General features: G+C 41.7%; 1 protein-coding gene across 1 annotated transcript in view; it reads left to right on the forward strand.

The window, feature by feature from the left end:
- Positions 1-12,426, forward strand: part of auts2a (activator of transcription and developmental regulator AUTS2 a) — a 327,408-nt gene that overhangs the window by 223,653 nt on the left and 91,329 nt on the right. The window lies entirely within an intron of this gene.

The following is a 12,426-nucleotide window of genomic DNA, read 5'->3' on the forward strand; positions in this document are numbered from 1 at the left end:
GATACTTGGTCATAAGAAAAACAAATTCAAATATAAACTAGAATCAGTGCAAAAGGATTAGGATGGATAAAAAGCTAAAGAGAGCTGTGAAAGATATCATTTTTGTTAGTAAAAATCTGCTAGCATGTGCAATGTAATAACTCCAGAATTTTTTAGCTTTCTCTTGAAGATGTCAGTTAGTTGTTTTCTGACCACTCTAAAAGGCTGGCAAACCTTTTCCTATTGGCAAGCTCAGATTCTCAAACCAGAGAGCAATGGAAATAGATTTTTTTTTTTTAAATGTATAAAACATCATGGCATACTCTGTATCTACATTGTTTATTGGTCTTAAAAAGTGCAGTTGAAACATTTTTGATAATGGCTGTCAAATTCTTGTCAAAGCTAGGCCTATCCATTACAATATCCAAATGCTTGTGAGTGTCTACAAGTTTGTTATAAGCCATCTTTATAGTATTCAGTGCAGCTCCATTTATTATATCCAATTCTTCACAGTCTGAGCATAACTCATGGTTTCTAAGAGCAGCCATATTATCCAATGACTCTTAACTGGAGATCTACATCCACTCTAATGATTTAGTTATGCCATTTGCACTGTGGTGTTTAGACTATGCAGCAAATTGAGTCATTACTCAATGTTGTCGATTTAAATTGCTCCTGTCTCGGTGGCAATTCCTTTTTGTTCCAGGAAGAGAGAGCGAGCATGGTGAGCTGTAATCCCCCCAGTGACTGTATTAATTCACCCTGGCTCACGTTACACTCCTGATGAACAGCACCGACTACACCTTCCTGTCATTGATTAATTGTGTGTTAAAGTAACAGAGGAGTGAATTAGTAAATAGGGGACCCCTATGACGGGCATACTTGTTTGTTCTTCCTTGATGTGAGGGAGTAATTGAAGCTCCCACTCAACACTTTTACCCCCTCCTCATTCCAGATCACCTCTGCCACTATTTGCTCCTGCCAGGCGCCGGGCACAGTACGCCCACTGGCACTGTTGTCGTTTGCATTCTGTGGGCGACGCAGTCTACTTTACAACACTGCAGCAGAGAAGGACGTGGGAGAGCAGAGTCGTTTTAATGGGTCAAATGTATTCAGATGAGGACAAACGTGACTTATTTAGTTTCCCTTCAAAGGCAGGAAATGGAAAAAGTGTTCCCAGGAGAAATCATGTTCTGCCTGGTGTAGAAGGCCTCTGCCGTGTCGGCAGGAGCTGCCAGGCTCTGATAAGAGACAGCTATTAGCATCTCAGAGTATGTGTGCACACAATCCTGCTCATGTGTACGTGTGCGACTGTGTGTGTCTGCATGTGCTGAAAACTGTCAGAGCATTCGCCCATTACAAAATGACCTGTAGGATGGGCCATCTCGAACACAACATGTTAATGGCATACTGGGAGACAGGTAGGAGGCAGGCTCACTGCAGTCCCTCGTCACACAACACTGGTATTATTAGCACTATATGTGTTATCTTTAGCATCTCTGCTAAGGCCCCCATTACCACCAATCTTCCTTTCTCCCTGCCAGTAGGCCTATCAAGCAGTCCAGTCAGAGCTCAGATAATGAGAAGGGCAAGGTGAATACTTAAAGGTTTATGTTATAGTGTATGTGAAAAATGTGACAGAAATATTTCTATGCCTGTTGAATATTTATTAATTAATGACGTTGATTGTGTGTCTTTGTGCATACCACTACATTTCTAGTTCCTTATCTACACACAAACCCACCAAAATTGCAGTTATGCATTTGTATGTCACTATTTATAGCTCATTTCATCTATATGAAGTATAAAATAGGGTTGTTTGCCTTCTTTTCAGCCCATACTATAAAGTGGGCCACTTGAGTGCTAGCTCTAGAGATCATGTGGTCTCTAAATTGGCATTGGGGTGCAAGTAGAAATACAGGCTGAGGGGCCAGAAACCTCTTAAAGCTGTTGCTGGTGAGTATGTCCACGTTTATCTGTCGCTATAATGTAGTTGTAGTGCCCATTTTTTCACTCCTGAAACTCAGACAGTCAGCAAAAGTTGCTCTGGCACTCTTCCTGTCCACAGTCCACCCTTTTGGAGGATCTAAGCAGGATCAGGTGGTCATTTTATTAGGGTTAGGTAGGACTTGCCTGTTCATTTGGAGCTGCTTGTTCCCAGTTGCGATGCTCCACTTAACTGGCAGGAAAGCATACTAAAAAGAGCTCCATAGCCTCAGGTATCTTTCATATGCATCCAACAAAGCCCCAATAACATGAACTTGTCTCATGTTGTAGTTAACAACAACAGGTTGTCAACTGCCCAAGACCTTTTAGGGGGCAGTAAAAGATCCCCTTACCCTCAACGTGTATGATCCAAACCTCTCTAAATCCTTTGGGGAAATTAGAACACAATATAAATAAAAAAAATACTTATACTCTTATGAATGTAAATGCATCCTGCCTCTTTTGTTTTACTTTTTCTTTTCAAAAATGTATGCACCAAAAACATTCACTCAACATGAATCTTTTTTGATTAGAATCTAACAGCACTAAATTTCTGCACCTTATCTTAGGAGTCTGTAGTATTGTCAAGAGCGCTCAGGCACTTACTCTGTCTGGACTCGCTAATGCTTAAGTGATTTTTGCTAGTAAGTGGCACCTTGAAAATGCCAGTCAAATGTTTTAGTATGAATATCAGATAGTGCTCAAGTCAGTGGCTGGCCTCCAGGACAAGCAGTGTTTGACCAGTTAAAGCCAAAAATAGACATCAATTGAGGGTACCGGAGTGGAAGCATTATCTCTCCTTACATCTCAGAACAGCATTCTGTCCCATAAAGGCGCAGCAGGATGTTGTCATTAGAGGCTAGGTTGACTACCAGCCATTACATCTATCATTCCTTAAATTTTTGTGGGTGTGGCTGTGTCCTGAGTATGAGCTTCCACCATTCAGTTATAGGTTTTGATCAATTATGATATTGCATGTATTATTATACAAATGTGCAGATGCGTGTGGAACTGCAACTGCAAATTAGAAAATTGCTTCACAGGCTTTTCTTCCGTTAAGAGGTAGCAGTAGCAAGTAAACAAGCAAATTACACTGTGATTTATCATCTCAAATCGGTATAGTCCTGGTTGAAATTATTGGCACCCCTGAATCTTAAGTACAGAATTTAGAGTATCTTTAGAAATAAATGCTAATTAATCCATTTTGTATAATCAAAATATTTTAATAAAATGTCCAAGGTTACTGAACAAAACAAAATAAAAAACAAAACTTGCATAACAGTGAAATAACACAAACAAAATGTACCCCAGACACAATTTTTGGCACCCTTCATTAATATTTGGTTGCAGAATCTTTGGCAAAAATGACAGTCTCTAAACTTTTCTTGTACCTATCTAAAAGCTTCTTGCACCTGTCTGCTGGTAGTTTTTATTGCTCTTCCATTGCTTTGTGTTCAAGCTCTTTTAAGTTTGCAGGAGTCTCTTTTGCAATGGCGGATTTCAGCTCTCTCCAAAGGTTTTCAATGGGATGTGGTCAGGACTTATTGCTTTTCCTTTTCAACCTTTCTTTTGTGCTTCTGGATATGTTCTTTGGGTCATTGTCCTGCTGAAAGACTTTCTCATCAAACCTAGTTTTCTGACACTGAGTAACACATTTCGCTCTAAAATGTCTTGGTAATCTTCTGATTTCATTATTCCTTTGATACATTCAGTGCCTCCAGTACCACCCACAGCATGATAAAACCTCCACCATGTTTTACTGTAGGTAGGATGTTCTTCTCCTTATGGGCATCATTTTGTCGCCTGTAAACAAACTGATGCCCTGAATTCCCAAAGAGCTCGGCTTTGGTTTCATCTGTCCTTACAATATTATCCCAGAAAGACTGTGGAGTATCTATGAAAGATTTTGTAAACATTAGTCTTGGCTTTTTGTGCCTTTCTTTCACTGGTGGTGTCGTCCTTGGCCTTCGCTCATGGACCCCTGTTTAGTGTGCAGTGTATGGTATGGGTTTAAACCACCACTCCAGATTGCTCCAGGTCAGCCTGAAGCTCTTTAGATGTCTTGTGTGATGTTTTTCCCACAATCCACCTTGGCAGACTTCTCTCATTGAGTTTCTTCTTAGCACCATGTCCTGGAAGCATCTTAACAGTTTTATTCCTGTGAAACTGATAACATTATGAACTGTTGATAACATTATGAACTGTTGAAACTTCAAGGGATTTCAAGATCTTTGGCGATCGCCTCGTAGCCTTTGGAACTGTTATGGTTATTGATAATAACATTTCTGATGCTCTCAGACAGCTCTCTTGTCTTCACCATTGTGAAGAAGAAACTGGAAACAATCACCCCCTTTTTATGCAATAAAACCATCATTCATTGGTTAATTCAGGTCAAGCGAACAATGAAATTAAGCATATTCGAATCTTTTTTTTATTTATTTATTTTGTTTGAGGAACTCATTTAAATTCATCCAAAGGGTGCCAATAATTATTTTGAGCATACATCTTATAACTATATTTTATTTCACTATATGAAAGCATTTTTGTTGTTGTTGTTGTAGTTGTTCAGTAACCTTATACATTTTATTAAAATATATTGATCATACAGAATTGGTTAATTTGCATTTATTTCTGAAGATATTCTAAATTCTGTACTTAAAATTCAGTAGTGCCAATAATTTCAACCAGGACTGTATAAGTTTTCCTACTACCTTGGTCAGCGTATATGATGATGAGGAGCTGGATGTATTGTGGAGCAGCTTTTCATAACTCCTTCTGCAAGGAAATTTCTCTCTGTAAAAGTCACCACACACTGGCACCGGCTCAAGTGCTTTCTCCAGTTTAACTGTTTGCCAAAACGTGTGACTTAGGCCTTTTGTGACGTAATGTGCAAGACTTTATCACTCTGCAGCTTTTTTATTTCCTTTCCCTCGCCACTGGCTTTTTTTGTTTTGTTTGTTTTATAGAGACCACACCTTTCCTAAGTGTTATTTACTTGCCCTATCAACGGCCACAAGCTGTAAATGCCATTTTTAAACATGCTTTGCGTCTTATTAATGGCTATGCAAAAGAGTGCTGTAATTTGCTGTGCTTTGCTCCCATTGGAGGCAAGGGATCTAAGTGGATGCTTCAAATCAGCCAGGAGAACCTGTTTGTCCTTGACATAAAATAAAGATCTGAACTGGTAATATATTTGCTGTTTCTGTTCCTTTATTGTTTTGCTGTGTTTGCCCTCAGGCAATTACATCAGAAGAGTCGTGTTTCTCAATCACTCAGCAGCACTGTACATAAAACCATTTTATACCCCCCCCCCAGAAACCCTCCCTCCTTCCACTGCAGTGGGAAGGATGAGTAATAAAAAGGAGAGAGCAACTTGTCAGCGTTAAAAGATTATGTGTTTTGCCCCCTCCAAAGGAAGAGAGTAGTGTTTACAGGCTTGAGTGGGTGCTCGCTAGGCCGAGGCTGAGGCTGATTGCACTAGAGTACCCTGTCAGCCAGTGATTTGTCATGTACTTTATCATCCTTGTCACTCTGCTGAGCGTTGTCATAGGTAACGTTCCCGCCTGCCCCCTCCCTCTTCTGTGCTTTGTACCCAGTCAGTGTAGGAAATTTGTATTTACTTTGGGGGAGTGTAATTTGTTCCTCATGGATAATATGACCCTTAGCGGAGCCGGATCACGGGTTAGTTGAAGTGATATTTTCCGGTAATGGTAGTCGTACATCATGGCTGTCAGGCCGGGTTAGGAGGCGAGCACATTACAGCTCCATTTTAGCACTGCAGGCATCTGGGATTATTTTCCATAACCAAGAATGACATGACCGCTCTGCGGAGTGCATTAAATTTTTACTAGCTTTTTTCCCTCCCCTGGCAACTTCTGTGGCTTTTCCCCCTGTCTGGGTCGCGAGGCTGCCACAGTGATGGATACCCCCGGAGTCCCAGCAGCCCTGGCTAAGGTTAGCGGGTGTCGCAGACCTACACCGCTCCCCTCCACCCAATAACCGGCAAATCCCTGCTCCCTCTGAGGAGCATGCACACGGCTCACCGGCAACAGCGTGGCACTCCAGAGCTGTTGATTGCTTTCTTTTCCTCTTCTATTCTTTCGTACTTTCTCCTTTCTCCCCCATTTTGATTCTTCCCTCCTTGGCAGCAAGGTCAGCAGTGTAAATGCCACCTCTTGCCATTGACAAATGGTCGCCCCCTGTCTCATAATCAGTGGGGTCTCAGAGGTGGCCGGGCAGGCGGAGCTCATTAGGGCACCACAGATGAGAAATTAATGTGGAGATTCCAGGCCTGGCAGAGAGCTGCACTGATGGGCCCTGGTTGGGGGAGGTGGGGATGAAGGTTTGTGTGTGTGTGTGGGGGGGGGGGTCTGATGGATGACCAGGTCAGCAGGCAGCGACACTCCCCAGACAGGCCCACACATACACAAACATACACACACCCACCTTCCTGTCCTCCCCCTGTAACCTCCCCTTCTCCTTCATATCTCCCAACCTCTTTTGTAGTGCAGCCCATGCCGCCCCTCGGCCCAGCAGTACAGTAATGACACTGCAGATCATTAGGCCACAGGAGAGAAGGTCAGAGCAGAGACATTTCACCCCTTCACTGTCACTCTGGTAATTAAATGGAAGCAGCCTAATTGACACAAATTTCCAAATCCTTTGTTTCCTCTGATATACAATGGTGACACAAGGTGAAAAAAGCTGCCTGTCAATGCACTTTACAAGTTATTTATATTGTTTATCTGTGATATTACCATTCCAACAGATTGCACTTTTTTCCCTCCATTTACACTTGCAACACCATTGCTGGCAGTAGTCCTTATATTACATTGTGGATGGGATTTGTATTTTGACATCTCAGGCTGAGATGTTTGGGTGACATTTGCTTAAAGCTTAGTTAGATTATTTTAATGGTCTTCCTTACTTTTCAAGAAATTTACCATCACTCCAAACGTTTAGATCTCAAGTGCACAGCACATACACAAAAAACACTACACAAGCTTCTGTTGTTATGCAGCATAGCTAGAATCAGAGGACACCCGAGGAGCAGTGGTGGTGAACACAGTGTGAGGGCTATGACCCTCTGCATCCTCCTACATTCACTGTCACCCATTTAGCTAGCTCTAGAACTTTCACCCCATCATTGTCCCAGCAGGTAAATCCTCAGTCTGTCACAACACATCTCTACATTCTAATGCTCACAGTCTCAGATGTGGACAATGATCACCATGTCATTAATGTTGTGTTTGTACAGTCCCTTTCTGTCTAAGCCTTTATAGTTTACACAATTTAATTTGAAATGGCAAATGAAGAAAAGAACCTTCCATGTTACTAGCTAGACTGATAAGCCAACATCTAATGAAAGGTTTTCAAGGGTTCCCATAGGCATTCAAAAGAAGGCCTGAAAGCTTTTTTTTTTTAATTGGTGAACAGCCCTTGAAATTTGAAATCGCATCATAAAAGCTTCCCAGCTTTCTGGACCTCTATATCCTAGCATTTACACATCTGATTCATTTTTTATTCACCAACGGTGAAGAAGTGAGGGCTTCACAACTGTCCATCAACATGTCAGATCATCAGCAGCTCATTATCAAGATAGAATATTTCAATCATCAGCACAGCCAAACACATCCTTTCAACTTGCTATATGCAGAGGTCCCATCTATGTCAGTTGTCTGACAAAAAGATTGCACATCAGCAAATGATGAAACTAAGGAATGAAGGATAATGTTTTAAAACACGAAACTCAGTATTTACATAATTGCTTACAATTGGCTTTCAGTATGCATGCAGAAACTCTGAGTCTGAGAGGGTGTCTGCAGTTCAAAAAAGCATCTAGTTGCTCTGTTTTGTATCAGACTTGTCAGGATTTATATGAAACCTTTCCCAGGTGCTTCAGGAATATGTAAGCTCTAACTCTGGTATGTAACTGTTAAGTATTTGTTGGAGGAGGCAAAAGAAGCCAAGTTATTAAAGTCATTGTTTACGTATTTGGAGCCATGCAGGTTACACTGACGCAGCAGTACCATGGTTATTTTTTTATAAAGGTGCGGACCCTCAAATGCACCTGTATTCAAAAGTGGCAAGTGGAATGCAATCTGAAACTTTCTTTGCATCCATAAAAGGCATTGCTATTGCTTCTTAAATATGTCCTAATGTTATTTGATAGCTTTGGGAAGGCAGTTTTGGTGTAATTGTAGAAGGTTTGACTTTTACCTTGAGATGTGATATTCGACAAGCCCAATGTGTATTACACTTGCCTCTAGAGTGCTCAACCTCACCATTCATTAAGGCCAACAATAAAAGGTAATAATGCACACGTTTGAATAGGACAAGGTTGCCAAGTCCTTGAAATAGGATGGAGGGAAAAAAACAGTTGCAGCAGTGAATCATGTTTCAAAGGCAATGATTCAATTCCCAGCGCAAGCTGAGAACACAGGGAATGGAAAATAATTCAATCAGCAACAAAAATCAAAAATATGTTGTTTGACTGAGATGTTCATTCCTGTGGAAAGAAAAAGCCATTTCCATCTTTCCTGACCAGAAAAAGAAAAATGTCTCAGGCAAATTGTGTACATATATCAAAGACTTTATGAGGTTGGCCACATACAAAGAGGCTTTGGAGTCAGAAAAAAACACAGTTAAAGTAATATTAAATCCAGTGCATATCAAAGCATAGGTATAATATGTCAAATATTTTCCACTGTTTAAGTTGTGCACACATTATATAACAATCATTCTTCTCGCAGCAAGTCTCCTTTATCAGGAGCGGATATAGAAGGCATGGCATATTATTCTTGGTAACTGAACTATTTTCATAGCCATCTGTTAAGGACATTATTAGATCTTCCTATATTTCTAATAATGTTACTAATGTTGTTTTAGCAGCACATTGGCCTGAGCTAAAAAAAAAAAAAACACCTATGCTGCCAAACATGTTGAGTCAGACTAAATTTATAACATCACTGACCTGTGCAATAATGAACTTACCTCCATATGCTGGCATTTGGCAGGAGCAATGACAGTAACAAATCAGAGGGCTGCTGTGTAAAAGAGAGCCGTAGCATACTGTGTATGTAGAACCTTCTGGGTCATGTTAGGCCGGTGGATTTGTGGCTGATCAAGAGTGAGCAGCACCCCGGCTCCTCAGGTGTCTGTCCTCATCTCTATTTATGAGGCAGTGTTGCCAGTTACCGGTCTTTAATAATGCATGGAGTAAGACCTTGGGTTCAAACCAGTGTCTCTGGAAACGGGCCACTTATGAAAAAAAAAATTGGTTGTTGTTATGCAGTAAGGCTGTTTGCAGCGCCTATCTCTTTTCTCTCACACACTCTCTCTTCAAACCTCACTGTCTCTCTATCTGCCCTCTCTCCCCATGTCTCTCCTCTCTCTATCTGCCCTCTCTCCCCATGTCAGAGAACTCCCTGCCCAGAGTAAGTTCTCTGACATGCCAAGGTTACATGTCAACTTTCTCGCTGCGCTCGGCGGATGTTAGTCAAGGCCTGGCTCACCTGCACATAAGCCCCCCCCCCCACCAGCAACTAGGCAAGTGACTCTCACACAAACCCTATGCCCCCTCATTGCCCTTTTGTCAAGCCAATGATTTCTGCAGACACCTTACTTCAGAATTGACTGGCTCATGGCTCTCTGTCTTTTCACTCTCAACAGCAACCTCAGCTCACCCACAGAAAATGGCTTAACCCTGCAGCCAAGGCAGAATTTCTCTGTCTATTTGTCAGATGACAAAACGAAACCCAGTACACTCAAGATGAAGAGTTTGAATTATACCAATAGGGTTTGCAGACTGTAATGCAGTCTATGGCAGAGATAATGTTGTAAAAATTTGATCACTGACTACAAATTTTGAACAAATCTCCCCCTCAAAAGTTCTGTGAGCAGTTTTCTAAACAGGCTCTCAGGTTGTTTGTTTGTATGCTTTATTTGATATTTGAGATTCACTGCGTTCTTTACCTCTACCTCCTGCTTGACAAGTCTGTAATAAGTCAGTAATAGTTGTTAGATTAATGTCCTATTTGGTTAACATGTTTTAGTTGTGCGTGAGGTACTTCCAGGCAATTATAGATAAATAAGGTGCAAGAACTCTAACATGTGGAAATAATGTGAAAACTGACTCACTGACTGAGGATCAACTTTCAAATTCGCTAGAAAAGTCTGGTATGGATCATTTGGCTTGCAGTATTTGTAATCATTGATGTATGATTGATTATAATACACTGCAAAAATCTACTGCATAGATTGCTCACAAACTGCTGTGGAGGGCCATATCCCTAATCTCCTGCTGCGTAAGTCACCAGAGGCAGTGAGTAACTACAGAAGAGGATCCCAAATTAGGGAAATGGAGAGAAGGCCTGTCAGAATGACAATGCTGTCCCAGCATGCATGGCAGCAGCCACAAACAATCCTAATGACATCAGGGGCTCTGAGGAGGAGCTGTACACAGTCGGTTTGCGGGCTCAGGCCAGTCCCCCCCCCATATGCTTCCCTTGCAACCGCCACCACCACAACCACATTGCTTGTTAGAGGCAGTGTAATTAGGTGGCTGAGCTTGTTGCAAGTAGCCCAGGTCACAGAGGCATGTCCAACCCTTGTCCTGATTGCTCCTTGGGGAATTATTGACAAAACACAAGGATCATTGCATGTTGGGCTCTAATTATGTGTACAAGACATAGATGGCCCTGGGGAAATTAAATGAAATTCCCCAGCTTGATGGGTCCTCTGCACTCATGGGATCCATTCTGTTTCTTATTAAGCTCAGCCATTGTCTGCCTTTATGAGGCTGTTGTGTGGAGCTAGGCACTAGCTAAATGCTTTTAAGTGTCTCTTTTCACAGTGGCAGTACATCAATGACTCATGGTGGAAAATTGCCTGTCGATTGTGATCTGTACTGAAAAGAGTGTAAAGCAGCAAGTAAATTAAATAATGCTTGCTAATATTGTAAATATAGGGTGTGAAATGGAACACCTGCATGGCGTTTCAATGTGTGATCAGATTCTTGTCACTGAAGCTTGCTCTGGACACATCCAAACACCTCTGCTCTAATTCCCCTGGCCCAGATACAAGGCAGGAATTGATAGTCTCCTGCTTTTGCAAATGAAGTGATAAGGGGTCTCACCCAGATTACACAAGGACTAAGTGGCGCTGAGAAAGCTTATGGAGATGAATGAATTCATGAGGCTGCCTGACTGATTCTTAAGAAGCAATGTAATAAGGGATAAATCAAACAGCTACCAATTTTGCCTCTGAATGATTTCAAATTAAGGCTGAGGGAGATGGCAGACCTCCCGGGAGCGGCTGAACTTCAGTATGGAACTGTGGCTGACCCTTATGTATATTTCTCTATCATTAAAACACCCTAATGGCTAAAAAAAAAAAGCTGCATAAGCACTAAATACTCCAATCCTTTTTATTCAGCACAGTGGGATGTTAGCTGGCTTTGAATTTCCAGACTGTGGGGGCAGGTCCAATCCCAGAGGTCTTCCCATAGATCATTCTTAACACCATTAATAATTGAGCATATTATGTTGCAAGATGGAGGATCATCCAGGACTATTTTGGTGAAACCTATGATCTATAGGTCTATTAACTGTAGCTGTACTTCACTCTTATGTAGAAAATTACTGAGTCATGGCGAATACAGTATGGAAGGCAGTTATAAAATATCATAAACAAGAAGTGGATACCATACAGGCTACCAATAACATTCAATGAGTACCATTACATGGCTCTCTACATAGCTCCAGCAGACAGCACATAATTAGGTCAGATCTTCCTCAACAATACTCTGGAGACCACTGTTGCCCACAGTGATTATCCTCCATCGATTGCTCACATAAAAGTTTGTACAAGCAGACACCAAAGCATCAGACAAACACAGGCCTTTATGAAATCGGAATCATACATGAAAATGTCAGGTCACCTCATTGATATGACCCACATCACAACAGCACATAGCTCTCTGGTCAATTAAGCACGGGAAGAGCGAGCACTGTATCAGCCCGATCCTTCCCAGTCCCACATGCCCCATGGCTATGCGCACAGCCAGCTCACTAGTACAGTCAGCACACAAATTTTACCAAGACCAGCATTCGGAGAATAATCGGAAAAAGATGCAGATGTGCTGGCTGCTGCATTCTGAGGCCAGAGAATAGAATGTGATGTGTTCCGAATGGCAAGTGGAGATGAGTCATACTGACATACTGACTGCCGTAATGATATTTCTGCTTGGAAAAGCAGGGGGGGTGGGGTAGAAAGAATGTCAGCGTCCAAACTAATGTGAGGATGGCATTTGGTGTTAGCTGTCATGTGTCAGCTTGATTTACGTGATTTTAGCATTTACAGTCACAGCCCAGACACCAATTTCATGATGTTAATCAGTACAAGGCATCATCTTGCCCATCTCTATCCTCGCTTTCCTAAATCCGCCTCCTCATCTTCATA

Source organism: Xiphias gladius, chromosome 17 (assembly GCF_016859285.1).
Source record: "Xiphias gladius isolate SHS-SW01 ecotype Sanya breed wild chromosome 17, ASM1685928v1, whole genome shotgun sequence".
Lineage (NCBI taxonomy): Eukaryota > Metazoa > Chordata > Actinopteri > Istiophoriformes > Xiphiidae > Xiphias > Xiphias gladius.